The 27208-nt window shown below is 51.7% G+C and overlaps 44 non-coding genes across 44 annotated transcripts; 35 read left to right on the top strand and 9 right to left on the bottom strand.

Annotated features, from left to right (window-relative positions):
- The first annotated feature begins 267 nt into the window (after positions 1-267).
- Positions 268-338, top strand: Trnag-gcc. Its single transcript has one exon. It is a non-coding gene; the product is annotated as a tRNA-Gly (tRNA).
- A 381-nt stretch (positions 339-719) lies between these two features.
- Positions 720-792, top strand: Trnam-cau. The gene has a single exon. It is a non-coding gene; the product is annotated as a tRNA-Met (tRNA).
- Positions 793-1555: 763 nt separating this feature from the next.
- On the top strand, positions 1556-1629 carry Trnai-aau. The gene has a single exon. It is a non-coding gene; the product is annotated as a tRNA-Ile (tRNA).
- A 593-nt stretch (positions 1630-2222) lies between these two features.
- Positions 2223-2294, bottom strand: Trnag-ucc. The gene has a single exon. It is a non-coding gene; the product is annotated as a tRNA-Gly (tRNA).
- Positions 2295-2636: 342 nt separating this feature from the next.
- On the top strand, positions 2637-2707 carry Trnag-gcc. Its single transcript has one exon. It is a non-coding gene; the product is annotated as a tRNA-Gly (tRNA).
- Positions 2708-3088: 381 nt separating this feature from the next.
- On the top strand, positions 3089-3161 carry Trnam-cau. The gene has a single exon. It is a non-coding gene; the product is annotated as a tRNA-Met (tRNA).
- A 761-nt stretch (positions 3162-3922) lies between these two features.
- On the top strand, positions 3923-3996 carry Trnai-aau. Its single transcript has one exon. It is a non-coding gene; the product is annotated as a tRNA-Ile (tRNA).
- Positions 3997-4589: 593 nt separating this feature from the next.
- Trnag-ucc lies at positions 4590-4661 on the bottom strand. The gene has a single exon. It is a non-coding gene; the product is annotated as a tRNA-Gly (tRNA).
- Positions 4662-5003: 342 nt separating this feature from the next.
- On the top strand, positions 5004-5074 carry Trnag-gcc. The gene has a single exon. It is a non-coding gene; the product is annotated as a tRNA-Gly (tRNA).
- A 381-nt stretch (positions 5075-5455) lies between these two features.
- On the top strand, positions 5456-5528 carry Trnam-cau. The gene has a single exon. It is a non-coding gene; the product is annotated as a tRNA-Met (tRNA).
- Positions 5529-6291: 763 nt separating this feature from the next.
- Trnai-aau lies at positions 6292-6365 on the top strand. The gene has a single exon. It is a non-coding gene; the product is annotated as a tRNA-Ile (tRNA).
- Positions 6366-6958: 593 nt separating this feature from the next.
- Trnag-ucc lies at positions 6959-7030 on the bottom strand. The gene has a single exon. It is a non-coding gene; the product is annotated as a tRNA-Gly (tRNA).
- Positions 7031-7372: 342 nt separating this feature from the next.
- Trnag-gcc lies at positions 7373-7443 on the top strand. The gene has a single exon. It is a non-coding gene; the product is annotated as a tRNA-Gly (tRNA).
- Positions 7444-7824: 381 nt separating this feature from the next.
- On the top strand, positions 7825-7897 carry Trnam-cau. Its single transcript has one exon. It is a non-coding gene; the product is annotated as a tRNA-Met (tRNA).
- A 6267-nt stretch (positions 7898-14164) lies between these two features.
- Positions 14165-14238, top strand: Trnai-aau. The gene has a single exon. It is a non-coding gene; the product is annotated as a tRNA-Ile (tRNA).
- Positions 14239-14819: 581 nt separating this feature from the next.
- On the bottom strand, positions 14820-14891 carry Trnag-ucc. Its single transcript has one exon. It is a non-coding gene; the product is annotated as a tRNA-Gly (tRNA).
- A 342-nt stretch (positions 14892-15233) lies between these two features.
- Trnag-gcc lies at positions 15234-15304 on the top strand. Its single transcript has one exon. It is a non-coding gene; the product is annotated as a tRNA-Gly (tRNA).
- A 381-nt stretch (positions 15305-15685) lies between these two features.
- On the top strand, positions 15686-15758 carry Trnam-cau. The gene has a single exon. It is a non-coding gene; the product is annotated as a tRNA-Met (tRNA).
- Positions 15759-16063: 305 nt separating this feature from the next.
- Trnae-uuc lies at positions 16064-16135 on the top strand. The gene has a single exon. It is a non-coding gene; the product is annotated as a tRNA-Glu (tRNA).
- A 198-nt stretch (positions 16136-16333) lies between these two features.
- Positions 16334-16407, top strand: Trnai-aau. The gene has a single exon. It is a non-coding gene; the product is annotated as a tRNA-Ile (tRNA).
- Positions 16408-17000: 593 nt separating this feature from the next.
- Trnag-ucc lies at positions 17001-17072 on the bottom strand. The gene has a single exon. It is a non-coding gene; the product is annotated as a tRNA-Gly (tRNA).
- A 342-nt stretch (positions 17073-17414) lies between these two features.
- On the top strand, positions 17415-17485 carry Trnag-gcc. The gene has a single exon. It is a non-coding gene; the product is annotated as a tRNA-Gly (tRNA).
- A 381-nt stretch (positions 17486-17866) lies between these two features.
- On the top strand, positions 17867-17939 carry Trnam-cau. Its single transcript has one exon. It is a non-coding gene; the product is annotated as a tRNA-Met (tRNA).
- A 305-nt stretch (positions 17940-18244) lies between these two features.
- On the top strand, positions 18245-18316 carry Trnae-uuc. Its single transcript has one exon. It is a non-coding gene; the product is annotated as a tRNA-Glu (tRNA).
- Positions 18317-18514: 198 nt separating this feature from the next.
- Trnai-aau lies at positions 18515-18588 on the top strand. Its single transcript has one exon. It is a non-coding gene; the product is annotated as a tRNA-Ile (tRNA).
- A 593-nt stretch (positions 18589-19181) lies between these two features.
- Positions 19182-19253, bottom strand: Trnag-ucc. The gene has a single exon. It is a non-coding gene; the product is annotated as a tRNA-Gly (tRNA).
- Positions 19254-19595: 342 nt separating this feature from the next.
- On the top strand, positions 19596-19666 carry Trnag-gcc. Its single transcript has one exon. It is a non-coding gene; the product is annotated as a tRNA-Gly (tRNA).
- Positions 19667-20047: 381 nt separating this feature from the next.
- Trnam-cau lies at positions 20048-20120 on the top strand. The gene has a single exon. It is a non-coding gene; the product is annotated as a tRNA-Met (tRNA).
- A 305-nt stretch (positions 20121-20425) lies between these two features.
- On the top strand, positions 20426-20497 carry Trnae-uuc. Its single transcript has one exon. It is a non-coding gene; the product is annotated as a tRNA-Glu (tRNA).
- A 198-nt stretch (positions 20498-20695) lies between these two features.
- Positions 20696-20769, top strand: Trnai-aau. Its single transcript has one exon. It is a non-coding gene; the product is annotated as a tRNA-Ile (tRNA).
- Positions 20770-21362: 593 nt separating this feature from the next.
- Trnag-ucc lies at positions 21363-21434 on the bottom strand. The gene has a single exon. It is a non-coding gene; the product is annotated as a tRNA-Gly (tRNA).
- A 342-nt stretch (positions 21435-21776) lies between these two features.
- Trnag-gcc lies at positions 21777-21847 on the top strand. Its single transcript has one exon. It is a non-coding gene; the product is annotated as a tRNA-Gly (tRNA).
- Positions 21848-22228: 381 nt separating this feature from the next.
- Positions 22229-22301, top strand: Trnam-cau. The gene has a single exon. It is a non-coding gene; the product is annotated as a tRNA-Met (tRNA).
- A 305-nt stretch (positions 22302-22606) lies between these two features.
- Trnae-uuc lies at positions 22607-22678 on the top strand. The gene has a single exon. It is a non-coding gene; the product is annotated as a tRNA-Glu (tRNA).
- Positions 22679-22876: 198 nt separating this feature from the next.
- Positions 22877-22950, top strand: Trnai-aau. The gene has a single exon. It is a non-coding gene; the product is annotated as a tRNA-Ile (tRNA).
- Positions 22951-23543: 593 nt separating this feature from the next.
- Trnag-ucc lies at positions 23544-23615 on the bottom strand. Its single transcript has one exon. It is a non-coding gene; the product is annotated as a tRNA-Gly (tRNA).
- Positions 23616-23957: 342 nt separating this feature from the next.
- Positions 23958-24028, top strand: Trnag-gcc. The gene has a single exon. It is a non-coding gene; the product is annotated as a tRNA-Gly (tRNA).
- A 381-nt stretch (positions 24029-24409) lies between these two features.
- On the top strand, positions 24410-24482 carry Trnam-cau. The gene has a single exon. It is a non-coding gene; the product is annotated as a tRNA-Met (tRNA).
- Positions 24483-24787: 305 nt separating this feature from the next.
- Trnae-uuc lies at positions 24788-24859 on the top strand. Its single transcript has one exon. It is a non-coding gene; the product is annotated as a tRNA-Glu (tRNA).
- A 198-nt stretch (positions 24860-25057) lies between these two features.
- Trnai-aau lies at positions 25058-25131 on the top strand. The gene has a single exon. It is a non-coding gene; the product is annotated as a tRNA-Ile (tRNA).
- A 593-nt stretch (positions 25132-25724) lies between these two features.
- Trnag-ucc lies at positions 25725-25796 on the bottom strand. The gene has a single exon. It is a non-coding gene; the product is annotated as a tRNA-Gly (tRNA).
- Positions 25797-26138: 342 nt separating this feature from the next.
- Trnag-gcc lies at positions 26139-26209 on the top strand. The gene has a single exon. It is a non-coding gene; the product is annotated as a tRNA-Gly (tRNA).
- A 381-nt stretch (positions 26210-26590) lies between these two features.
- Positions 26591-26663, top strand: Trnam-cau. The gene has a single exon. It is a non-coding gene; the product is annotated as a tRNA-Met (tRNA).
- A 305-nt stretch (positions 26664-26968) lies between these two features.
- On the top strand, positions 26969-27040 carry Trnae-uuc. The gene has a single exon. It is a non-coding gene; the product is annotated as a tRNA-Glu (tRNA).
- Positions 27041-27208: the final 168 nt, after the last annotated feature.

The raw sequence follows: 27208 nt of genomic DNA, 5'->3' as shown, positions 1-27208 counted from the left end.
AGGCGCATTTCGAGGCAGGCTAGGGGAGCACATCCAGACGCATTCGGACAGCGTATCCGCGCACATTTCGCATCCTTTGGCAAGAGTTGGGCGCCGGCGACGCAAGAGTACGCAGAGGACCGCGTTCTGGCGGCATTTTTAAGCAGTGCAGTGCAGGATTCAGCGTCTGCAGCATCTTTCCCACAGAATGCTACGGCGCTTGACGGCAGTCCCACTTTCCCTTGAGACATCTGCTCGGGAAGCAGCGTCAAGTTACCGCTGGCCCCAGCATCGGTGGTTCGGTGGTAGAATGCTCGCCTGCCACGCGGGCGGCCCGGGTTCGATTCCCGGCCGATGCATCATTTTGCTTTTCCCGCGATGATGCTGCCGCGTGGCTTGAGCGCTTGAGATGCACGATCCACAAGAATGTGTAGCTGGATTTCCCTTGAGAAGGACCGAGAACGCAGCACTCGCGGGTCCCCACTAGGACGCTCGCATCATGTTCTACAGACTAGCGTCGGCCTGGCCTCACAAGTTGCCGGGTCCGGGTGCCTCCGAGGCTCTGAACTTTAACGACAAGGAGTGCTGCCTATCGTTGCAACAGCTGCAGCAGCACCGCAATCAACTGGGCCGGCAGTGCACGTGTAGCAACAGAACACGTTATCCAGGAAGTACAGTGTCTCTACGTCTAATATTGGGTACGGCATTTACCCAGTTTGCAGGACAAGCGGTGCACCCGTGCCTCGGTAGCGCAGTAGGCAGCGCGTAAGTCTCATAATCTTAAGGTCGTGAGTTCGATCCTCACCCGGGGCATTTAATTTTCTGTGACTGATGGTGGTGCTGTTGCTAGGGCGCCAACGTATTTCTTGTTTGTTATCCACAACGTTTCAACGCTTCAGCGGGAAAATGTTTACTTCCTGTTATTGCTACTTACAGCTTCCCTTTTCCTCTTCTTCCAGCAGAGCATGAAGCCAAAAGCATTGCTCTGCGACGTTTGAGGTGCGCGCCTTGCCAGTCACTATGTGCAAAGATGCTCGCAAAGAGAGAGGGGCGCCGACGCGGCACTCGACACGAAATGCGACAAGCGACCGTACGAACGGTCGAACGAAACGGCCACATCCGGTGTGGTCTAGTGGCGCCGGCACGGTAGCTCAGCGTGTTCGGTCAGAGGGTTAGCAGCCCTCTGTAATAAAAAAAACTGAGCTAATCGATCAACAACGAACTATACGGCTGTCTTACGACGTCCGCCCCGAGCAGATGCAACGAACAAAAGGAATCAAAACGAGATTTAAAAAAAAAAAAAAAAAAAAAAAAAAAAAAGTGGCTAGGATACCTGGCTTTCACCCAGGAGGCCCGGGTTCGATTCCCGGTACCGGAACGGAATTTTTTCCACACGAATCGTGACAGGTTTGAGCTGTCCGAGCGGCCGTTTCCCGTCCTGCTCGCAATATAGCTACTGTTTCGTGACCGTCAGCAGAATATAGACTAGGGAAGCAGACACACGACGACCATAGAAATGGTGTATGGCTTCATGCCACCTGTTTCCAGCGTAGGGCTGAGCAACTGCATCTGCCGAGGCCCGTTAGCTCAGTTGGTTAGAGCGTCGTGCTAATAACGCGAAGGTCGTGGGTTCGATCCCCCCACGGGCCACTACTCTTTTACTACTACGAAAAGGCAGCGCCGATTTCAGCTGGCGAGTGTGATGACCAGAAGATCATCACCCTGCGTGGAAGTTGACAGAGGATCCGAACCCGACTCGTCGGGAAGCGCTACAGCATTCACTCGGCAATGGCCATAATATCTTGAATACACTGGTTCTCAACCGATAAAGAGAAAATGAAAGAAAGTGTCCGATTGCCGATGCGTAACAACTTTGGCCCTTGTCAGTACTTGGGCGGGTGAGCGCATGGGAACACAGGGCACTATTTGCACTTTTACTTCCTATTTTTGTTTCTCCTTTGTTTTCGGAGCTACAGCCCGATTCGGTCAGGGAGACGCCACCGTGAAATGAAGGGGACGTGCTGTGTGTCCATCGCCTCGCCTCTCCTTAGCTCTCTCAGTCGTTTCTCGTGCTTGTCGTTTTGATAAAGGCCGATTTGAGAGCGTCAGCTCTCGCGTCAGCTGAGCAAAGTCGAGACAAGTCGAGACACACTAAGGGCTGGTATGCAGCGAGTAAGAGGGCGAAAAAACAATAATTTAAGAGCGCGTGGCAAAAGTACTCATACGCGAAATTAAAAGCCTGCTGCGGTGGCCGGGAATCGAACCCGGATCAACTGCTTGGAAGGCAACTATGCTGACCATTACACCACCACCGCACAAGCGAGCGCAGCGCGTCCGCGCTGTATCGGCTTCCCGCCAGTCGGCAGCGGCCGAAGGTGATCGTACCTGGCAGGCGCATTTCGAGGCAGGCTAGGGGAGCACATCCAGACGCATTCGGACAGCGTATCCGCGCACATTTCGCATCCTTTGGCAAGAGTTGGGCGCCGGCGACGCAAGAGTACGCAGAGGACCGCGTTCTGGCGGCATTTTTAAGCAGTGCAGTGCAGGATTCAGCGTCTGCAGCATCTTTCCCACAGAATGCTACGGCGCTTGACGGCAGTCCCACTTTCCCTTGAGACATCTGCTCGGGAAGCAGCGTCAAGTTACCGCTGGCCCCAGCATCGGTGGTTCAGTGGTAGAATGCTCGCCTGCCACGCGGGCGGCCCGGGTTCGATTCCCGGCCGATGCATCATTTTGCTTTTCCCGCGATGATGCTGCCGCGTGGCTTGAGCGCTTGAGATGCACGATCCACAAGAATGTGTAGCTGGATTTCCCTTGAGAAGGACCGAGAACGCAGCACTCGCGGGTCCCCACTAGGACGCTCGCATCATGTTCTACAGACTAGCGTCGGCCTGGCCTCACAAGTTGCCGGGTCCGGGTGCCTCCGAGGCTCTGAACTTTAACGACAAGGAGTGCTGCCTATCGTTGCAACAGCTGCAGCAGCACCGCAATCAACTGGGCCGGCAGTGCACGTGTAGCAACAGAACACGTTATCCAGGAAGTACAGTGTCTCTACGTCTAATATTGGGTACGGCATTTACCCAGTTTGCAGGACAAGCGGTGCACCCGTGCCTCGGTAGCGCAGTAGGCAGCGCGTAAGTCTCATAATCTTAAGGTCGTGAGTTCGATCCTCACCCGGGGCATTTAATTTTCTGTGACTGATGGTGGTGCTGTTGCTAGGGCGCCAACGTATTTCTTGTTTGTTATCCACAACGTTTCAACGCTTCAGCGGGAAAATGTTTACTTCCTGTTATTGCTACTTACAGCTTCCCTTTTCCTCTTCTTCCAGCAGAGCATGAAGCCAAAAGCATTGCTCTGCGACGTTTGAGGTGCGCGCCTTGCCAGTCACTATGTGCAAAGATGCTCGCAAAGAGAGAGGGGCGCCGACGCGGCACTCGACACGAAATGCGACAAGCGACCGTACGAACGGTCGAACGAAACGGCCACATCCGGTGTGGTCTAGTGGCGCCGGCACGGTAGCTCAGCGTGTTCGGTCAGAGGGTTAGCAGCCCTCTGTAATAAAAAAAACTGAGCTAATCGATCAACAACGAACTATACGGCTGTCTTACGACGTCCGCCCCGAGCAGATGCAACGAACAAAAGGAATCAAAACGAGATTTAAAAAAAAAAAAAAAAAAAAAAAAAAAAGTGGCTAGGATACCTGGCTTTCACCCAGGAGGCCCGGGTTCGATTCCCGGTACCGGAACGGAATTTTTTCCACACGAATCGTGACAGGTTTGAGCTGTCCGAGCGGCCGTTTCCCGTCCTGCTCGCAATATAGCTACTGTTTCGTGACCGTCAGCAGAATATAGACTAGGGAAGCAGACACACGACGACCATAGAAATGGTGTATGGCTTCATGCCACCTGTTTCCAGCGTAGGGCTGAGCAACTGCATCTGCCGAGGCCCGTTAGCTCAGTTGGTTAGAGCGTCGTGCTAATAACGCGAAGGTCGTGGGTTCGATCCCCCCACGGGCCACTACTCTTTTACTACTACGAAAAGGCAGCGCCGATTTCAGCTGGCGAGTGTGATGACCAGAAGATCATCACCCTGCGTGGAAGTTGACAGAGGATCCGAACCCGACTCGTCGGGAAGCGCTACAGCATTCACTCGGCAATGGCCATAATATCTTGAATACACTGGTTCTCAACCGATAAAGAGAAAATGAAAGAAAGTGTCCGATTGCCGATGCGTAACAACTTTGGCCCTTGTCAGTACTTGGGCGGGTGAGCGCATGGGAACACAGGGCACTATTTGCACTTTTACTTCCTATTTTTGTTTCTCCTTTGTTTTCGGAGCTACAGCCCGATTCGGTCAGGGAGACGCCACCGTGAAATGAAGGGGACGTGCTGTGTGTCCATCGCCTCGCCTCTCCTTAGCTCTCTCAGTCGTTTCTCGTGCTTGTCGTTTTGATAAAGGCCGATTTGAGAGCGTCAGCTCTCGCGTCAGCTGAGCAAAGTCGAGACAAGTCGAGACACACTAAGGGCTGGTATGCAGCGAGTAAGAGGGCGAAAAAACAATAATTTAAGAGCGCGTGGCAAAAGTACTCATACGCGAAATTAAAAGCCTGCTGCGGTGGCCGGGAATCGAACCCGGATCAACTGCTTGGAAGGCAACTATGCTGACCATTACACCACCACCGCACAAGCGAGCGCAGCGCGTCCGCGCTGTATCGGCTTCCCGCCAGTCGGCAGCGGCCGAAGGTGATCGTACCTGGCAGGCGCATTTCGAGGCAGGCTAGGGGAGCACATCCAGACGCATTCGGACAGCGTATCCGCGCACATTTCGCATCCTTTGGCAAGAGTTGGGCGCCTGCGACGCAAGAGTACGCAGAGGACCGCGTTCTGGCGGCATTTTTAAGCAGTGCAGTGCAGGATTCAGCGTCTGCAGCATCTTTCCCACAGAATGCTACGGCGCTTGACGGCAGTCCCACTTTCCCTTGAGACATCTGCTCGGGAAGCAGCGTCAAGTTACCGCTGGCCCCAGCATCGGTGGTTCAGTGGTAGAATGCTCGCCTGCCACGCGGGCGGCCCGGGTTCGATTCCCGGCCGATGCATCATTTTGCTTTTCCCGCGATGATGCTGCCGCGTGGCTTGAGCGCTTGAGATGCACGATCCACAAGAATGTGTAGCTGGATTTCCCTTGAGAAGGACCGAGAACGCAGCACTCGCGGGTCCCCACTAGGACGCTCGCATCATGTTCTACAGACTAGCGTCGGCCTGGCCTCACAAGTTGCCGGGTCCGGGTGCCTCCGAGGCTCTGAACTTTAACGACAAGGAGTGCTGCCTATCGTTGCAACAGCTGCAGCAGCACCGCAATCAACTGGGCCGGCAGTGCACGTGTAGCAACAGAACACGTTATCCAGGAAGTACAGTGTCTCTACGTCTAATATTGGGTACGGCATTTACCCAGTTTGCAGGACAAGCGGTGCACCCGTGCCTCGGTAGCGCAGTAGGCAGCGCGTAAGTCTCATAATCTTAAGGTCGTGAGTTCGATCCTCACCCGGGGCATTTAATTTTCTGTGACTGATGGTGGTGCTGTTGCTAGGGCGCCAACGTATTTCTTGTTTGTTATCCACAACGTTTCAACGCTTCAGCGGGAAAATGTTTACTTCCAGTTATTGCTACTTACAGCTTCCCTTTTCCTCTTCTCCCAGCAGAGCATGAAGCCAAAAGCATTGCTCTGCGACGTTTGAGGTGCGCGCCTTGCCAGTCACTATGTGCAAAGATGCTCGCAAAGAGAGAGGGGCGCCGACGCGGCACTCGACACGAAATGCGACAAGCGACCGTACGAACGGTCGAACGAAACGGCCACATCCGGTGTGGTCTAGTGGCGCCGGCACGGTAGCTCAGCGTGTTGGGTCAGAGGGTTAGCAGCCCTTTGTAATAAAAAAAACTGAGCTAATCGATCAACAACGAACTATACGGCTGTCTTACGACGTCCGCCCCGAGCAGATGCAACGAACAAAAGGAATCAAAACGAGATTTAAAAAAAAAAAAAAAAAAAAAAAAAAAAAAGTGGCTAGGATACCTGGCTTTCACCCAGGAGGCCCGGGTTCGATTCCCGGTACCGGAACGGAATTTTTTCCACACGAATCGTGACAGGTTTGAGCTGTCCGAGCGGCCGTTTCCCGTCCTGCTCGCAATATAGCTACTGTTTCGTGACCGTCAGCAGAATATAGACTAGGGAAGCAGACACACGACGACCATAGAAATGGTGTATGGCTTCATGCCACCTGTTTCCAGCGTAGGGCTGAGCAACTGCATCTGCCGAGGCCCGTTAGCTCAGTTGGTTAGAGCGTCGTGCTAATAACGCGAAGGTCGTGGGTTCGATCCCCCCACGGGCCACTACTCTTTTACTACTACGAAAAGGCGGCGCCGATTTCAGCTGGCGAGTGTGATGACCAGAAGATCATCACCCTGCGTGGAAGTTGACAGAGGATCCGAACCCGACTCGTCGGGAAGCGCTACAGCATTCACTCGGCAATGGCCATAATATCTTGAATACACTGGTTCTCAACCGATAAAGAGAAAATGAAAGAAAGTGTCCGATTGCCGATGCGTAACAACTTTGGCCCTTGTCAGTACTTGGGCGGGTGAGCGCATGGGAACACAGGGCACTATTTGCACTTTTACTTCCTATTTTTGTTTCTCCTTTGTTTTCGGAGCTACAGCCCGATTCGGTCAGGGAGACGCCACCGTGAAATGAAGGGGACGTGCTGTGTGTCCATCGCCTCGCCTCTCCTTAGCTCTCTCAGTCGTTTCTCGTGCTTGTCGTTTTGATAAAGGCCGATTTGAGAGCGTCAGCTCTCGCGTCAGCTGAGCAAAGTCGAGACAAGTCGAGACACACTAAGGGCTGGTATGCAGCGAGTAAGAGGGCGAAAAAACAATAATTTAAGAGCGCGTGGCAAAAGTACTCATACGCGAAATTAAAAGCCTGCTGCGGTGGCCGGGAATCGAACCCGGATCAACTGCTTGGAAGGCAACTATGCTGACCATTACACCACCACCGCACAAGCGAGCGCAGCGCGTCCGCGCTGTATCGGCTTCCCGCCAGTCGGCAGCGGCCGAAGGTGATCGTACCTGGCAGGCGCATTTCGAGGCAGGCTAGGGGAGCACATCCAGACGCATTCGGACAGCGTATCCGCGCACATTTCGCATCCTTTGGCAAGAGTTGGGCGCCGGCGACGCAAGAGTACGCAGAGGACCGCGTTCTGGCGGCATTTTTAAGCAGTGCAGTGCAGGATTCAGCGTCTGCAGCATCTTTCCCACAGAATGCTACGGCGCTTGACGGCAGTCCCACTTTCCCTTGAGACATCTGCTCGGGAAGCAGCGTCAAGTTACCGCTGGCCCCAGCATCGGTGGTTCAGTGGTAGAATGCTCGCCTGCCACGCGGGCGGCCCGGGTTCGATTCCCGGCCGATGCATCATTTTGCTTTTCCCGCGATGATGCTGCCGCGTGGCTTGAGCGCTTGAGATGCACGATCCACAAGAATGTGTAGCTGGATTTCCCTTGAGAAGGACCGAGAACGCAGCACTCGCGGGTCCCCACTAGGACGCTCGCATCATGTTCTACAGACTAGCGTCGGCCTGGCCTCACAAGTTGCCGGGTCCGGGTGCCTCCGAGGCTCTGAACTTTAACGACAAGGAGTGCTGCCTATCGTTGCAACAGCTGCAGCAGCACCGCAATCAACTGGGCCGGCAGTGCACGTGTAGCAACAGAACACGTTATCCAGGAAGTACAGTGTCTCTACGTCTAATATTGGGTACGGCATTTACCCAGTTTGCAGGACAAGCGGTGCACCCGTGCCTCGGTAGCGCAGTAGGCAGCGCGTAAGTCTCATAATCTTAAGGTCGTGAGTTCGATCCTCACCCGGGGCATTTAATTTTCTGTGACTGATGGTGGTGCTGTTGCTAGGGCGCCAACGTATTTCTTGTTTGTTATCCACAACGTTTCAACGCTTCAGCGGGAAAATGTTTACTTCCTGTTATTGCTACTTACAGCTTCCCTTTTCCTCTTCTCCCAGCAGAGCATGAAGCCAAAAGCATTGCTCTGCGACGTTTGAGGTGCGCGCCTTGCCAGTCACTATGTGCAAAGATGCTCGCAAAGAGAGAGGGGCGCCGACGCGGCACTCGACACGAAATGCGACAAGCGACCGTACGAACGGTCGAACGAAACGGCCACATCCGGTGTGGTCTAGTGGCCGCAGTCGCGCTTCAGCTGTGCTACCGTGTGGACGTGTGTACTGCTGCGCTCCGATTGTGTTGTTTACATACGTGTTCTGCTGTTGTCTCCTTTGCTGGCTGTCCGTTCATCTTCGTGTTTGTGTATCGTCGTTAGTGTTTAGCTGTTCATCGCCGTTCTGTCACTTGCCGGAATTTCGGTTTTTTTAACCGGAGTTTCATCCCTGTTCTGAATCATGTCTACGACCGTCAGGAAAAACACACTGGTCTTCGCTTTCGACAAGGAAACCCGTCATATCCAGCCAACGTCACTGGAAATACACGATTGGATTACTGAGGTAATTGGTGTCAACTCTGATTCCGTCCATACAATGCAGTTAGACAATGATAAATACTGTATTTTTGTTAAGTTTGAGAGCTCGGTGACGATAGATAGACTTTTAGCAAAGTGGGGTAGTGAAGTAGAATTCATTCACAGAGACGGCTCGAAGAGCAAAGTTCGGATCTGGCGAGCTGATATTGTTTACACTACCGTTCGCGTGCTTAACTTACCTATTGAAATTGATAATGATTTAATTAAGGATGCGCTTTGCAAGTATGGTGACGTGAAATCTGTTAATAATGAACGTTGGTCTCGTCACTACAAACTGCAGTGTTTTAACGGAATTCGATCTGTGGAGATGGACATCAAGACCAATATTCCGTCTCATATATTTGTAAATGGCTACAGGGCGCAAATTGTGTATTCAGGTCAAGTACCGACCTGTCATGTTTGTAATGAGTCTGGCCACTTTAGACAGGATTGTCCGCGGCGGGTTTTTGTATTGAAAAGCAATCTAACGCAACGCCAGAAACTTACCCTAAACGATGTCTTGCCAAATAATGTATCTATCCCCCTGGGTGTGGATACTGCCCAAGCAAACCACTCTGATTTATCCGTAAATGATATTACTCAATTTCCATGTTTAGATAAAAAGGCTGATGTTGACACCCCCGCATCATCCGAATTGCAGACAAAAAAACGGCCCCATGAGATAACTGATAGCTGTTCTGACGACGAGTTGTCTGACAAATCTCACTCCGCACGCAAACAAAAACAATGCGAGGAGGAAGTAATGCCACAACTCCAGGAAATGCAGATGGAAGCTTGTAAACAATCAGAACGTAACCAATTGGTGGGAAACTGCGAAAACGGGGATGTTTCTAGCAATAACCGCGAAACATCAGGAGGGGACACAGTTTGCAAAGACGAGCAGCCTCCTGACAGTCACGAGGTACAATTAGTGTGTCTGGATCAACCCTCTGTAACGGCTAGTGCTTCCCCGAAGGGTACTGACCACACGACAGGGCTAAGCAGTACAGGCCGTGTCGTACAGTTGGACGACCCGACGGGATCGGCGTCACAACCGACCACCACAAAACCCGTCACAGAGCCTTCGGATGCTCCACGAAGGAAGTTAAAGCCACAACCGAATGTCAATGCTCCTCGTAATCAAGCGAAGTTAAAGAGCGTGAAAAGTGACACGAAACCCCGAAATGTGCGTTACGAAACTGTCAGGCACGGGTCATTGAAAGAATCTCCTGAGGAACTTCCTGATAATCAATCTTCTACTGATTCAGGAGGGAAATCTCAAACCTAGACTGCACTAATACTGTAATTAGCAACCTCTCAATGGGACGTTCTGTTCTGTCTAAATTTTCTGTGTCTCCTAAGTAATAATTTAGTCGCATGTTATTTACTCACTGTCCTAACATCCAACGAGTAATAACGCAATGACCCAGTGTTATACTATTGCTACTGTCAATATTAACAAAATACGGTCGGCATTGAAAATAGCAGCGCTAAAAGAATTTTTATATGACTCGGGAACTGATATAGCCCTGCTGCAGGAAGTTGTCACGTCGGATTTAAATATTCCCGGGTATGTTGCTCACCTAAATGTCTCCCACGAAACTAGCGTGGGGACAGCTTTTTTAATCCGGGATGGGATTCCAGTAACGGAAGTAGAACGACTGGAATCTGGAAGGGGAATAGGGCTCAAGATTTATAACGTGTCCCTTATTAACTTGTATGCCCCTTCCGGCAGCTCACATAGATCTGACAGAACACGATTTTTTAAAGACGAGGTAATATACTTATTACGCAAAAACCCCAGTCACCTTATAATGGGGGGTGATTTTAATTGCGTCCTCAACAGGAAAGATCAGAGTCCACATTTTAATTATTCTGCTGAATTAAAACATCTCGTCACTAGCTTAAAGCTAAAGGATGCTTGGGAATGCAAACACCCTGCTGTTGTCGAGTACACTTATGCAACTTCCAATGCATGCAGCAGAATCGACAGATTCTACATTACCGACAATCTCGAATCGGCTTTATTGAAAACAGAAACGGTTCCTGTCTACTTTTCGGACCATTCCGGTGTGTTGGCCTGTATAAATTTACAAGCGCAGCCAATACGCCGCTTCAAAAACCAGTGGAATTTAAATGTCTCGCTGTTACAAGACCGTGAATTAGAAGATCAGATAAAAGACGCATGGGCGTTATGCCTGCGTGCTCTTCCTAGATACGCGACTACCGTCGAATGGTGGACAAAAATGACAAAGCCGAAACTTAGAAAGACGATAATGCAATATAGCTTTCAGAGGGCCAGAGATCTTAAGAACACTATAGAGTTCTATTACTCAGTACTCAGAGAGCTATATGGTCAAACATCTGGTTCACATCTTCGCCTGACAGATATCAAAAAAATTAAGGCTAAATTACTCAGCATTAAGAGGCATCAACTGGAAGGACTTAAAATAAAATCCAAGGCGAAATCTGTCTCAGAGGACGAAACAACTTCCCTATACCACCTTCTGAAGCACGCTCAAAACAGAAGAACAATGCTTATCGACGAATTACGGACGGCGAATGGTACAAGTCTTAGGACACAGAAAGATATTTTGAATGAGATCTATCGCTACTTCGATAACCTATATTCCGAAAATTCCAGCTGCGAGGAATCTATTGATGATTTCCTCGACTTTCTTGTGCCACAGCTGACGGATGATGACAACGTTACCTTCCTGTCGCACGTCTGTAATGAGGACGTTTATGTGACTCTGTGTACCTCCCCTCTGAAAAAATCCCCAGGTCCTGATGGTCTACCTGCAGAATTTTATGTCCGCTATTGGCCGATAGTGGGAGGGACAATTACAGCGATTGTAAATGAAGTTCTTCAGGGCGCAGTGATACCCTCTGAATTTAAAGAAAGTAAAATAGTCCTTATCCCCAAAACTAAAGGACACAAAGATCTTACTAACTTCCGACCGATTTCGTTGCTCAATGCGGACTATAAAATAATAGCAAGAATTCTCAACAAGAAAATTTCATCCTTAGCAAATAGACTGATTAGTCCGTATCAACACTGCATTGCAGGTAAAACTCTGTTTCACAATTTAGCCGAATTTCGGGATATAATTGCAATCACTTCCGTCACTAACATCAAATGTGCCCTGGTTTTCCTGGATTTTCATAAAGCATTCGATCTCGTGAATCATATCTACCTTTTCAAGACGTTACAAAAGCTCGGTTTCCAGGAGCGAGCCTTAAACGTAATAAAAAACGTGGCGACAGGAATAAACGCATGCATAGCAGTTAACAGTCAGGCTACGAGAAAATTCCAAATACGACGCGGTGTTCCTCAGGGAAGCCCCCTTTCTATGTCACTATTTGCCATTTCACTGGACCCATTTCTTAAACGTATTCACGATAAATTAACAGGTTTAACACTGTCAGGGTGCAAAACAGCTATAAAAGCTTATGCTGATGATGTAGGCGTCATAATCAGAAATAATGACGATGTAGCTACGTTAGCTGCAGTGATGCAGACTTACTGCAGTGCGTCTGGGGCAAATTCAAATGAAAAGAAAAGCAAAATTTTACATCTTAGGGGTTTTGAGCACATAAACGTAGAGTGGGCAAAGCTGGTCAGGCAGCATACGACGCTTGGTGTCACATTGACCGCATGCCCAATGAAAATGACTGCGTTGAATTGGAAAGCTGCGGCACGGAAAGTGCAGGGTGCTATAATGGAAAATTTATCACGGAATATGAATCAGATTCAGAGGATTAAGTACATCAACACGTGTATCTTAGCTACAGCATACCACACCGCTCAGCTCTTTCCACTACCCAAAATGATAGCCAAGAACATAACGTCCAGAATCACAAATTTTCTGTGGAAAGGAGAACTGTTTCGAGTAACCGCCAAAGTGGCTACCTTACAACCCCGAAATGGTGGTTTAGGTCTCATCAATATCACCAACAAAGCCTCTGCACTCTTCGTCAAAAGGCAACTAACTATCATTAGAGAAGTACCGGAAAGTATTTCAAGCCGACTTTTTGAAATTCTAAAACCTCGCAGCCTGCAGCCTCCTATTGATGTGCAAAAAATTAACAATCGTCTCCAGCACGTGCGAGCCTTTTATATTGAACTTAGCTACTTGAGGGACGAAGTTACACGGCTACGTCAACTAACGTCAAGAGATATTATGCGGGTCTGGGAGACGTGTGAAGGAAAGAATAAAGTAGAGAGACAGTTTCCTCACATACACTGGACTGCTATCTGGCAAAACATCAATTTAAAAGTTTTATCTTCTGACATAAGAACAGCATGGTACAAAGCCGTTAATAATATCATTAGCACCAACGAAAGATTATATGAAATTGGCCTTAGTGACACCAATCTATGTCAACGATGTCGACTAGTGGACACAATTATCCATCGATACACTTGCGGCGGCAATATACATATCTGGAATTGGCTCAAGGTGCAAATAGCTCTCATTACAAGGTCTTCACCTCAGTACATCTCGCTGTCAGTGCTGCACAGACCACAAGACCGTTATTTTCCAGAGACGAAGAATAATGCCGTCTATTGGCTCCTAGGAAATTATGTAACTTACGTAACTCATGACGCTGGAACTGACACCGTTACAGATTTCAAGATATACTTACAGTGCAAATACCACAAAATACGTACGTATGCAGACCACATGAAGAAATATGGTAATATGCTACAAATTATATTTGATAGAATGGGGATAGGCTAAACACCATCAACCTAAAGCACACAGTATTGAGTGACTATATTACTATGTGCAGAATTATTGTCTGTTTCATTTCTTATGCTTTCATTTTTGTTGATTTTCCACTATGACAAAATGGTCAAAAACGACAACAAATAAAAAATTAAAAAAAATTAAAAAAAAAAAGTGAAGGCAGGAACAACAAGTAGAAGATTGAGTTATATTTTTCATTTTATGCACATGGAGAGGCATTACTTATTTCACGAACGAATTCCTTTCATTTAATCATGATAATATAAAAAACCATAAAAAAAAGAGGAAACACTAATTAAAAAAAATTAAAACAAAAAAAATTAAAAAAATGGAAAAAACAAAAAAAAAAAATTTGCTAAAGTGGGCAGTTGTATTTTTGGATCATAGGAGCGACAAGGTCGAAAATCAGTGATGGGTATGGTGGAGACATTGTGGCCAGGCCTCAGATTATTCTTGACCCCTGCCCACTTTGCCTCCTTCTGCCTATTACTTATAAAAAATTTTAATAAAAAGTGGTTCAAAAAAAACGGAAAAAAATAAAAAGAAAGTGGTTAAGGCGAAAAAAAAAAGTGGTTAAGGCAAAAAAAAAAAAAAAAAAAAAAGTGGCTAGGATACCTGGCTTTCACCCAGGAGGCCCGGGTTCGATTCCCGGTACCGGAACGGAATTTTTTCCACACGAATCGTGACAGGTTTGAGCTGTCCGAGCGGCCGTTTCCCGTCCTGCTCGCAATATAGCTACTGTTTCGTGACCGTCAGCAGAATATAGACTAGGGAAGCAGACACACGACGACCATAGAAATGGTGTATGGCTTCATGCCACCTGTTTCCAGCGTAGGGCTGAGCAACTGCATCTGCCGAGGCCCGTTAGCTCAGTTGGTTAGAGCGTCGTGCTAATAACGCGAAGGTCGTGGGTTCGATCCCCCCACGGGCCACTACTCTTTTACTACTACGAAAAGGCAGCGCCGATTTCAGCTGGCGAGTGTGATGACCAGAAGATCATCACCCTGCGTGGAAGTTGACAGAGGATCCGAACCCGACTCGTCGGGAAGCGCTACAGCATTCACTCGGCAATGGCCATAATATCTTGAATACACTGGTTCTCAACCGATAAAGAGAAAATGAAAGAAAGTGTCCGATTGCCGATGCGTAACAACTTTGGCCCTTGTCAGTACTTGGGCGGGTGAGCGCATGGGAACACAGGGCACTATTTGCACTTTTACTTCCTATTTTTGTTTCTCCTTTGTTTTCGGAGCTACAGCCCGATTCGGTCAGGGAGACGCCACCGTGAAATGAAGGGGACGTGCTGTGTGTCCATCGCCTCGCCTCTCCTTAGCTCTCTCAGTCGTTTCTCGTGCTTGTCGTTTTGATAAAGGCCGATTTGAGAGCGTCAGCTGAGCAAAGTCGAGACAAGTCGAGACACACTAAGGGCTGGTATGCAGCGAGTAAGAGGGCGAAAAAACAATAATTTAAGAGCGCGTGGCAAAAGTACTCATACGCGAAATTAAAAGCCTGCTGCGGTGGCCGGGAATCGAACCCGGATCAACTGCTTGGAAGGCAACTATGCTGACCATTACACCACCACCGCACAAGCGAGCGCAGCGCGTCCGCGCTGTATCGGCTTCCCGCCGGTCGGCAGCGGCCGAAGGTGATCGTACCTGGCAGGCGCATTTCGAGGCAGGCTAGGGGAGCACATCCAGACGCATTCGGACAGCGTATCCGCGCACATTTCGCATCCTTTGGCAAGAGTTGGGCGCCGGCGACGCAAGAGTACGCAGAGGACCGCGTTCTGGCGGCATTTTTAAGCAGTGCAGTGCAGGATTCAGCGTCTGCAGCATCTTTCCCACAGAATGCTACGGCGCTTGACGGCAGTCCCACTTTCCCTTGAGACATCTGCTCGGGAAGCAGCGTCAAGTTACCGCTGGCCCCAGCATCGGTGGTTCAGTGGTAGAATGCTCGCCTGCCACGCGGGCGGCCCGGGTTCGATTCCCGGCCGATGCATCATTTTGCTTTTCCCGCGATGATGCTGCCGCGTGGCTTGAGCGCTTGAGATGCACGATCCACAAGAATGTGTAGCTGGATTTCCCTTGAGAAGGACCGAGAACGCAGCACTCGCGGGTCCCCACTAGGACGCTCGCATCATGTTCTACAGACTAGCGTCGGCCTGGCCTCACAAGTTGCCGGGTCCGGGTGCCTCCGAGGCTCTGAACTTTAACGACAAGGAGTGCTGCCTATCGTTGCAACAGCTGCAGCAGCACCGCAATCAACTGGGCCGGCAGTGCACGTGTAGCAACAGAACACGTTATCCAGGAAGTACAGTGTCTCTACGTCTAATATTGGGTACGGCATTTACCCAGTTTGCAGGACAAGCGGTGCACCCGTGCCTCGGTAGCGCAGTAGGCAGCGCGTAAGTCTCATAATCTTAAGGTCGTGAGTTCGATCCTCACCCGGGGCATTTAATTTTCTGTGACTGATGGTGGTGCTGTTGCTAGGGCGCCAACGTATTTCTTGTTTGTTATCCACAACGTTTCAACGCTTCAGCGGGAAAATGTTTACTTCCTGTTATTGCTACTTACAGCTTCCCTTTTCCTCTTCTCCCAGCAGAGCATGAAGCCAAAAGCATTGCTCTGCGACGTTTGAGGTGCGCGCCTTGCCAGTCACTATGTGCAAAGATGCTCGCAAAGAGAGAGGGGCGCCGACGCGGCACTCGACACGAAATGCGACAAGCGACCGTACGAACGGTCGAACGAAACGGCCACATCCGGTGTGGTCTAGTGGCTAGGATACCTGGCTTTCACCCAGGAGGCCCGGGTTCGATTCCCGGTACCGGAACGGAATTTTTTCCACACGAATCGTGACAGGTTTGAGCTGTCCGAGCGGCCGTTTCCCGTCCTGCTCGCAATATAGCTACTGTTTCGTGACCGTCAGCAGAATATAGACTAGGGAAGCAGACACACGACGACCATAGAAATGGTGTATGGCTTCATGCCACCTGTTTCCAGCGTAGGGCTGAGCAACTGCATCTGCCGAGGCCCGTTAGCTCAGTTGGTTAGAGCGTCGTGCTAATAACGCGAAGGTCGTGGGTTCGATCCCCCCACGGGCCACTACTCTTTTACTACTACGAAAAGGCAGCGCCGATTTCAGCTGGCGAGTGTGATGACCAGAAGATCATCACCCTGCGTGGAAGTTGACAGAGGATCCGAACCCGACTCGTCGGGAAGCGCTACAGCATTCACTCGGCAATGGCCATAATATCTTGAATACACTGGTTCTCAACCGATAAAGAGAAAATGAAAGAAAGTGTCCGATTGCCGATGCGTAACAACTTTGGCCCTTGTCAGTACTTGGGCGGGTGAGCGCATGGGAACACAGGGCACTATTTGCACTTTTACTTCCTATTTTTGTTTCTCCTTTGTTTTCGGAGCTACAGCCCGATTCGGTCAGGGAGACGCCACCGTGAAATGAAGGGGACGTGCTGTGTGTCCATCGCCTCGCCTCTCCTTAGCTCTCTCAGTCGTTTCTCGTGCTTGTCGTTTTGATAAAGGCCGATTTGAGAGCGTCAGCTCTCGCGTCAGCTGAGCAAAGTCGAGACAAGTCGAGACACACTAAGGGCTGGTATGCAGCGAGTAAGAGGGCGAAAAAACAATAATTTAAGAGCGCGTGGCAAAAGTACTCATACGCGAAATTAAAAGCCTGCTGCGGTGGCCGGGAATCGAACCCGGATCAACTGCTTGGAAGGCAACTATGCTGACCATTACACCACCACCGCACAAGCGAGCGCGGCGCGTCCGCGCTGTATCGGCTTCCCGCCAGTCGGCAGCGGCCGAAGGTGATCGTACCTGGCAGGCGCATTTCGAGGCAGGCTAGGGGAGCACATCCAGACGCATTCGGACAGCGTATCCGCGCACATTTCGCATCCTTTGGCAAGAGTTGGGCGCCGGCGACGCAAGAGTACGCAGAGGACCGCGTTCTGGCGGCATTTTTAAGCAGTGCAGTGCAGGATTCAGCGTCTGCAGCATCTTTCCCACAGAATGCTACGGCGCTTGACGGCAGTCCCACTTTCCCTTGAGACATCTGCTCGGGAAGCAGCGTCAAGTTACCGTTGGCCCCAGCATCGGTGGTTCAGTGGTAGAATGCTCGCCTGCCACGCGGGCGGCCCGGGTTCGATTCCCGGCCGATGCATCATTTTGCTTTTCCCGCGATGATGCTGCCGCGTGGCTTGAGCGCTTGAGATGCACGATCCACAAGAATGTGTAGCTGGATTTCCCTTGAGAAGGACCGAGAACGCAGCACTCGCGGGTCCCCACTAGGACGCTCGCATCATGTTCTACAGACTAGCGTCGGCCTGGCCTCACAAGTTGCCGGGTCCGGGTGCCTCCGAGGCTCTGAACTTTAACGACAAGGAGTGCTGCCTATCGTTGCAACAGCTGCAGCAGCACCGCAATCAACTGGGCCGGCAGTGCACGTGTAGCAACAGAACACGTTATCCAGGAAGTACAGTGTCTCTACGTCTAATATTGGGTACGGCATTTACCCAGTTTGCAGGACAAGCGGTGCACCCGTGCCTCGGTAGCGCAGTAGGCAGCGCGTAAGTCTCATAATCTTAAGGTCGTGAGTTCGATCCTCACCCGGGGCATTTAATTTTCTGTGACTGATGGTGGTGCTGTTGCTAGGGCGCCAACGTATTTCTTGTTTGTTATCCACAACGTTTCAACGCTTCAGCGGGAAAATGTTTACTTCCTGTTATTGCTACTTACAGCTTCCCTTTTCCTCTTCTCCCAGCAGAGCATGAAGCCAAAAGCATTGCTCTGCGACGTTTGAGGTGCGCGCCTTGCCAGTCACTATGTGCAAAGATGCTCGCAAAGAGAGAGGGGCGCCGACGCGGCACTCGACACGAAATGCGACAAGCGACCGTACGAACGGTCGAACGAAACGGCCACATCCGGTGTGGTCTAGTGGCTAGGATACCTGGCTTTCACCCAGGAGGCCCGGGTTCGATTCCCGGTACCGGAACGGAATTTTTTCCACACGAATCGTGACAGGTTTGAGCTGTCCGAGCGGCCGTTTCCCGTCCTGCTCGCAATATAGCTACTGTTTCGTGACCGTCAGCAGAATATAGACTAGGGAAGCAGACACACGACGACCATAGAAATGGTGTATGGCTTCATGCCACCTGTTTCCAGCGTAGGGCTGAGCAACTGCATCTGCCGAGGCCCGTTAGCTCAGTTGGTTAGAGCGTCGTGCTAATAACGCGAAGGTCGTGGGTTCGATCCCCCCACGGGCCACTACTCTTTTACTACTACGAAAAGGCGGCGCCGATTTCAGCTGGCGAGTGTGATGACCAGAAGATCATCACCCTGCGTGGAAGTTGACAGAGGATCCGAACCCGACTCGTCGGGAAGCGCTACAGCATTCACTCGGCAATGGCCATAATATCTTGAATACACTGGTTCTCAACCGATAAAGAGAAAATGAAAGAAAGTGTCCGATTGCCGATGCGTAACAACTTTGGCCCTTGTCAGTACTTGGGCGGGTGAGCGCATGGGAACACAGGGCACTATTTGCACTTTTACTTCCTATTTTTGTTTCTCCTTTGTTTTCGGAGCTACAGCCCGATTCGGTCAGGGAGACGCCACCGTGAAATGAAGGGGACGTGCTGTGTGTCCATCGCCTCGCCTCTCCTTAGCTCTCTCAGTCGTTTCTCGTGCTTGTCGTTTTGATAAAGGCCGATTTGAGAGCGTCAGCTCTCGCGTCAGCTGAGCAAAGTCGAGACAAGTCGAGACACACTAAGGGCTGGTATGCAGCGAGTAAGAGGGCGAAAAAACAATAATTTAAGAGCGCGTGGCAAAAGTACTCATACGCGAAATTAAAAGCCTGCTGCGGTGGCCGGGAATCGAACCCGGATCAACTGCTTGGAAGGCAACTATGCTGACCATTACACCACCACCGCACAAGCGAGCGCAGCGCGTCCGCGCTGTATCGGCTTCCCGCCAGTCGGCAGCGGCCGAAGGTGATCGTACCTGGCAGGCGCATTTCGAGGCAGGCTAGGGGAGCACATCCAGACGCATTCGGACAGCGTATCCGCGCACATTTCGCATCCTTTGGCAAGAGTTGGGCGCCGGCGACGCAAGAGTACGCAGAGGACCGCGTTCTGGCGGCATTTTTAAGCAGTGCAGTGCAGGATTCAGCGTCTGCAGCATCTTTCCCACAGAATGCTACGGCGCTTGACGGCAGTCCCACTTTCCCTTGAGACATCTGCTCGGGAAGCAGCGTCAAGTTACCGCTGGCCCCAGCATCGGTGGTTCAGTGGTAGAATGCTCGCCTGCCACGCGGGCGGCCCGGGTTCGATTCCCGGCCGATGCATCATTTTGCTTTTCCCGCGATGATGCTGCCGCGTGGCTTGAGCGCTTGAGATGCACGATCCACAAGAATGTGTAGCTGGATTTCCCTTGAGAAGGACCGAGAACGCAGCACTCGCGGGTCCCCACTAGGACGCTCGCATCATGTTCTACAGACTAGCGTCGGCCTGGCCTCACAAGTTGCCGGGTCCGGGTGCCTCCGAGGCTCTGAACTTTAACGACAAGGAGTGCTGCCTATCGTTGCAACAGCTGCAGCAGCACCGCAATCAACTGGGCCGGCAGTGCACGTGTAGCAACAGAACACGTTATCCAGGAAGTACAGTGTCTCTACGTCTAATATTGGGTACGGCATTTACCCAGTTTGCAGGACAAGCGGTGCACCCGTGCCTCGGTAGCGCAGTAGGCAGCGCGTAAGTCTCATAATCTTAAGGTCGTGAGTTCGATCCTCACCCGGGGCATTTAATTTTCTGTGACTGATGGTGGTGCTGTTGCTAGGGCGCCAACGTATTTCTTGTTTGTTATCCACAACGTTTCAACGCTTCAGCGGGAAAATGTTTACTTCCTGTTATTGCTACTTACAGCTTCCCTTTTCCTCTTCTCCCAGCAGAGCATGAAGCCAAAAGCATTGCTCTGCGACGTTTGAGGTGCGCGCCTTGCCAGTCACTATGTGCAAAGATGCTCGCAAAGAGAGAGGGGCGCCGACGCGGCACTCGACACGAAATGCGACAAGCGACCGTACGAACGGTCGAACGAAACGGCCACATCCGGTGTGGTCTAGTGGCTAGGATACCTGGCTTTCACCCAGGAGGCCCGGGTTCGATTCCCGGTACCGGAACGGAATTTTTTCCACACGAATCGTGACAGGTTTGAGCTGTCCGAGCGGCCGTTTCCCGTCCTGCTCGCAATATAGCTACTGTTTCGTGACCGTCAGCAGAATATAGACTAGGGAAGCAGACACACGACGACCATAGAAATGGTGTATGGCTTCATGCCACCTGTTTCCAGCGTAGGGCTGAGCAACTGCATCTGCCGAGGCCCGTTAGCTCAGTTGGTTAGAGCGTCGTGCTAATAACGCGAAGGTCGTGGGTTCGATCCCCCCACGGGCCACTACTCTTTTACTACTACGAAAAGGCAGCGCCGATTTCAGCTGGCGAGTGTGATGACCAGAAGATCATCACCCTGCGTGGAAGTTGACAGAGGATCCGAACCCGACTCGTCGGGAAGCGCTACAGCATTCACTCGGCAATGGCCATAATATCTTGAATACACTGGTTCTCAACCGATAAAGAGAAAATGAAAGAAAGTGTCCGATTGCCGATGCGTAACAACTTTGGCCCTTGTCAGTACTTGGGCGGGTGAGCGCATGGGAACACAGGGCACTATTTGCACTTTTACTTCCTATTTTTGTTTCTCCTTTGTTTTCGGAGCTACAGCCCGATTCGGTCAGGGAGACGCCACCGTGAAATGAAGGGGACGTGCTGTGTGTCCATCGCCTCGCCTCTCCTTAGCTCTCTCAGTCGTTTCTCGTGCTTGTCGTTTTGATAAAGGCCGATTTGAGAGCTTCAGCTCTCGCGTCAGCTGAGCAAAGTCGAGACAAGTCGAGACACACTAAGGGCTGGTATGCAGCGAGTAAGAGGGCGAAAAAACAATAATTTAAGAGCGCGTGGCAAAAGTACTCATACGCGAAATTAAAAGCCTGCTGCGGTGGCCGGGAATCGAACCCGGATCAACTGCTTGGAAGGCAACTATGCTGACCATTACACCACCACCGCACAAGCGAGCGCAGCGCGTCCGCGCTGTATCGTCTTCCCGCCGGTCGGCAGCGGCCGAAGGTGATCGTACCTGGCAGGCGCATTTCGAGGCAGGCTAGGGGAGCACATCCAGACGCATTCGGACAGCGTATCCGCGCACATTTCGCATCCTTTGGCAAGAGTTGGGCGCCGGCGACGCAAGAGTACGCAGAGGACCGCGTTCTGGCGGCATTTTTAAGCAGTGCAGTGCAGGATTCAGCGTCTGCAGCATCTTTCCCACAGAATGCTACGGCGCTTGACGGCAGTCCCACTTTCCCTTGAGACATCTGCTCGGGAAGCAGCGTCAAGTTACCGCTGGCCCCAGCATCGGTGGTTCAGTGGTAGAATGCTCGCCTGCCACGCGGGCGGCCCGGGTTCGATTCCCGGCCGATGCATCATTTTGCTTTTCCCGCGATGATGCTGCCGCGTGGCTTGAGCGCTTGAGATGCACGATCCACAAGAATGTGTAGCTGGATTTCCCTTGAGAAGGACCGAGAACGCAGCACTCGCGGGTCCCCACTAGGACGCTCGCATCATGTTCTACAGACTAGCGTCGGCCTGGCCTCACAAGTTGCCGGGTCCGGGTGCCTCCGAGGCTCTGAACTTTAACGACAAGGAGTGCTGCCTATCGTTGCAACAGCTGCAGCAGCACCGCAATCAACTGGGCCGGCAGTGCACGTGTAGCAACAGAACACGTTATCCAGGAAGTACAGTGTCTCTACGTCTAATATTGGGTACGGCATTTACCCCGTTTGCAGGACAAGCGGTGCACCCGTGCCTCGGTAGCGCAGTAGGCAGCGCGTAAGTCTCATAATCTTAAGGTCGTGAGTTCGATCCTCACCCGGGGCATTTAATTTTCTGTGACTGATGGTGGTGCTGTTGCTAGGGCGCCAACGTATTTCTTGTTTGTTATCCACAACGTTTCAACGCTTCAGCGGGAAAATGTTTACTTCCTGTTATTGCTACTTACAGCTTCCCTTTTCCTCTTCTCCCAGCAGAGCATGAAGCCAAAAGCATTGCTCTGCGATGTTTGAGGTGCGCGCCTTGCCAGTCACTATGTGCAAAGATGCTCGCAAAGAGAGAGGGGCGCCGACGCGGCACTCGACACGAAATGCGACAAGCGACCGTACGAACGGTCGAACGAAACGGCCACATCCGGTGTGGTCTAGTGGCTAGGATACCTGGCTTTCACCCAGGAGGCCCGGGTTCGATTCCCGGTACCGGAACGGAATTTTTTCCACACGAATCGTGACAGGTTTGAGCTGTCCGAGCGGCCGTTTCCCGTCCTGCTCGCAATATAGCTACTGTTTCGTGACCGTCAGCAGAATATAGACTAGGGAAGCAGACACACGACGACCATAGAAATGGTGTATGGCTTCATGCCACCTGTTTCCAGCGTAGGGCTGAGCAACTGCATCTGCCGAGGCCCGTTAGCTCAGTTGGTTAGAGCGTCGTGCTAATAACGCGAAGGTCGTGGGTTCGATCCCCCCACGGGCCACTACTCTTTTACTACTACGAAAAGGCAGCGCCGATTTCAGCTGGCGAGTGTGATGACCAGAAGATCATCACCCTGCGTGGAAGTTGACAGAGGATCCGAACCCGACTCGTCGGGAAGCGCTACAGCATTCACTCGGCAATGGCCATAATATCTTGAATACACTGGTTCTCAACCGATAAAGAGAAAATGAAAGAAAGTGTCCGATTGCCGATGCGTAACAACTTTGGCCCTTGTCAGTACTTGGGCGGGTGAGCGCATGGGAACACAGGGCACTATTTGCACTTTTACTTCCTATTTTTGTTTCTCCTTTGTTTTCGGAGCTACAGCCCGATTCGGTCAGGGAGACGCCACCGTGAAATGAAGGGGACGTGCTGTGTGTCCATCGCCTCGCCTCTCCTTAGCTCTCTCAGTCGTTTCTCGTGCTTGTCGTTTTGATAAAGGCCGATTTGAGAGCTTCAGCTCTCGCGTCAGCTGAGCAAAGTCGAGACAAGTCGAGACACACTAAGGGCTGGTATGCAGCGAGTAAGAGGGCGAAAAAACAATAATTTAAGAGCGCGTGGCAAAAGTACTCATACGCGAAATTAAAAGCCTGCTGCGGTGGCCGGGAATCGAACCCGGATCAACTGCTTGGAAGGCAACTATGCTGACCATTACACCACCACCGCACAAGCGAGCGCAGCGCGTCCGCGCTGTATCGTCTTCCCGCCGGTCGGCAGCGGCCGAAGGTGATCGTACCTGGCAGGCGCATTTCGAGGCAGGCTAGGGGAGCACATCCAGACGCATTCGGACAGCGTATCCGCGCACATTTCGCATCCTTTGGCAAGAGTTGGGCGCCGGCGACGCAAGAGTACGCAGAGGACCGCGTTCTGGCGGCATTTTTAAGCAGTGCAGTGCAGGATTCAGCGTCTGCAGCATCTTTCCCACAGAATGCTACGGCGCTTGACGGCAGTCCCACTTTCCCTTGAGACATCTGCTCGGGAAGCAGCGTCAAGTTACCGCTGGCCCCAGCATCGGTGGTTCAGTGGTAGAATGCTCGCCTGCCACGCGGGCGGCCCGGGTTCGATTCCCGGCCGATGCATCATTTTGCTTTTCCCGCGATGATGCTGCCGCGTGGCTTGAGCGCTTGAGATGCACGATCCACAAGAATGTGTAGCTGGATTTCCCTTGAGAAGGACCGAGAACGCAGCACTCGCGGGTCCCCACTAGGACGCTCGCATCATGTTCTACAGACTAGCGTCGGCCTGGCCTCACAAGTTGCCGGGTCCGGGTGCCTCCGAGGCTCTGAACTTTAACGACAAGGAGTGCTGCCTATCGTTGCAACAGCTGCAGCAGCACCGCAATCAACTGGGCCGGCAGTGCACGTGTAGCAACAGAACACGTTATCCAGGAAGTACAGTGTCTCTACGTCTAATATTGGGTACGGCATTTACCCAGTTTGCAGGACAAGCGGTGCACCCGTGCCTCGGTAGCGCAGTAGGCAGCGCGTAAGTCTCATAATCTTAAGGTCGTGAGTTCGATCCTCACCCGGGGCATTTAATTTTCTGTGACTGATGGTGGTGCTGTTGCTAGGGCGCCAACGTATTTCTTGTTTGTTATCCACAACGTTTCAACGCTTCAGCGGGAAAATGTTTACTTCCTGTTATTGCTACTTACAGCTTCCCTTTTCCTCTTCTCCCAGCAGAGCATGAAGCCAAAAGCATTGCTCTGCGACGTTTGAGGTGCGCGCCTTGCCAGTCACTATGTGCAAAGATGCTCGCAAAGAGAGAGGGGCGCCGACGCGGCACTCGACACGAAATGCGACAAGCGACCGTACGAACGGTCGAACGAAACGGCCACATCCGGTGTGGTCTAGTGGCTAGGATACCTGGCTTTCACCCAGGAGGCCCGGGTTCGATTCCCGGTACCGGAACGGAATTTTTTCCACACGAATCGTGACAGGTTTGAGCTGTCCGAGCGGCCGTTTCCCGTCCTGCTCGCAATATAGCTACTGTTTCGTGACCGTCAGCAGAATATAGACTAGGGAAGCAGACACACGACGACCATAGAAATGGTGTATGGCTTCATGCCACCTGTTTCCAGCGTAGGGCTGAGCAACTGCATCTGCCGAGGCCCGTTAGCTCAGTTGGTTAGAGCGTCGTGCTAATAACGCGAAGGTCGTGGGTTCGATCCCCCCACGGGCCACTACTCTTTTACTACTACGAAAAGGCAGCGCCGATTTCAGCTGGCGAGTGTGATGACCAGAAGATCATCACCCTGCGTGGAAGTTGACAGAGGATCCGAACCCGACTCGTCGGGAAGCGCTACAGCATTCACTCGGCAATGGCCATAATATCTTGAATACACTGGTTCTCAACCGATAAAGAGAAAATGAAAGAAAGTGTCCGATTGCCGATGCGTAACAACTTTGGCCCTTGTCAGTACTTGGGCGGGTGAGCGCATGGGAACACAGGGCACTATTTGCACTTTTACTTCCTATTTTTGTTTCTCCTTTGTTTTCGGAGCTACAGCCCGATTCGGTCAGGGAGACGCCACCGTGAAATGAAGGGGACGTGCTGTGTGTCCATCGCCTCGCCTCTCCTTAGCTCTCTCAGTCGTTTCTCGTGCTTGTCGTTTTGATAAAGGCCGATTTGAGAGCGTCAGCTCTCGCGTCAGCTGAGCAAAGTCGAGACAAGTCGAGACACACTAAGGGCTGGTATGCAGCGAGTAAGAGGGCGAAAAAACAATAATTTAAGAGCGCGTGGCAAAAGTACTCATACGCGAAATTAAAAGCCTGCTGCGGTGGCCGGGAATCGCACCCGGATCAACTGCTTGGAAGGCAACTATGCTGACCATTACACCACCACCGCACAAGCGAGCGCAGCGCGTCCGCGCTGTATCGTCTTCCCGCCGGTCGGCAGCGGCCGAAGGTGATCGTACCTGGCAGGCGCATTTCGAGGCAGGCTAGGGGAGCACATCCAGACGCATTCGGACAGCGTATCCGCGCACATTTCGCATCCTTTGGCAAGAGTTGGGCGCCGGCGACGCAAGAGTACGCAGAGGACCGCGTTCTGGCGGCATTTTTAAGCAGTGCAGTGCAGGATTCAGCGTCTGCAGCATCTTTCCCACAGAATGCTACGGCGCTTGACGGCAGTCCCACTTTCCCTTGAGACATCTGCTCGGGAAGCAGCGTCAAGTTACCGCTGGCCCCAGCATCGGTGGTTCAGTGGTAGAATGCTCGCCTGCCACGCGGGCGGCCCGGGTTCGATTCCCGGCCGATGCATCATTTTGCTTTTCCCGCGATGATGCTGCCGCGTGGCTTGAGCGCTTGAGATGCACGATCCACAAGAATGTGTAGCTGGATTTCCCTTGAGAAGGACCGAGAACGCAGCACTCGCGGGTCCCCACTAGGACGCTCGCATCATGTTCTACAGACTAGCGTCGGCCTGGCCTCACAAGTTGCCGGGTCCGGGTGCCTCCGAGGCTCTGAACTTTAACGACAAGGAGTGCTGCCTATCGTTGCAACAGCTGCAGCAGCACCGCAATCAACTGGGCCGGCAGTGCACGTGTAGCAACAGAACACGTTATCCAGGAAGTACAGTGTCTCTACGTCTAATATTGGGTACGGCATTTACCCAGTTTGCAGGACAAGCGGTGCACCCGTGCCTCGGTAGCGCAGTAGGCAGCGCGTAAGTCTCATAATCTTAAGGTCGTGAGTTCGATCCTCACCCGGGGCATTTAATTTTCTGTGACTGATGGTGGTGCTGTTGCTAGGGCGCCAACGTATTTCTTGTTTGTTATCCACAACGTTTCAACGCTTCAGCGGGAAAATGTTTACTTCCTGTTATTGCTACTTACAGCTTCCCTTTTCCTCTTCTCCCAGCAGAGCATGAAGCCAAAAGCATTGCTCTGCGATGTTTGAGGTGCGCGCCTTGCCAGTCACTATGTGCAAAGATGCTCGCAAAGAGAGAGGGGCGCCGACGCGGCACTCGACACGAAATGCGACAAGCGACCGTACGAACGGTCGAACGAAACGGCCACATCCGGTGTGGTCTAGTGGCTAGGATACCTGGCTTTCACCCAGGAGGCCCGGGTTCGATTCCCGGTACCGGAACGGAATTTTTTCCACACGAATCGTGACAGGTTTGAGCTGTCCGAGCGGCCGTTTCCCGTCCTGCTCGCAATATAGCTACTGTTTCGTGACCGTCAGCAGAATATAGACTAGGGAAGCAGACACACGACGACCATAGAAATGGTGTATGGCTTCATGCCACCTGTTTCC

The sequence above is a fragment of the Schistocerca americana genome, chromosome 2 (genome assembly GCF_021461395.2).
Source record: "Schistocerca americana isolate TAMUIC-IGC-003095 chromosome 2, iqSchAmer2.1, whole genome shotgun sequence".
NCBI classification, from domain to species: domain Eukaryota; kingdom Metazoa; phylum Arthropoda; class Insecta; order Orthoptera; family Acrididae; genus Schistocerca; species Schistocerca americana.
Note: the sequence above shows the minus strand (reverse complement) of the source record. Positions and strands in the feature narration are given on the sequence as shown.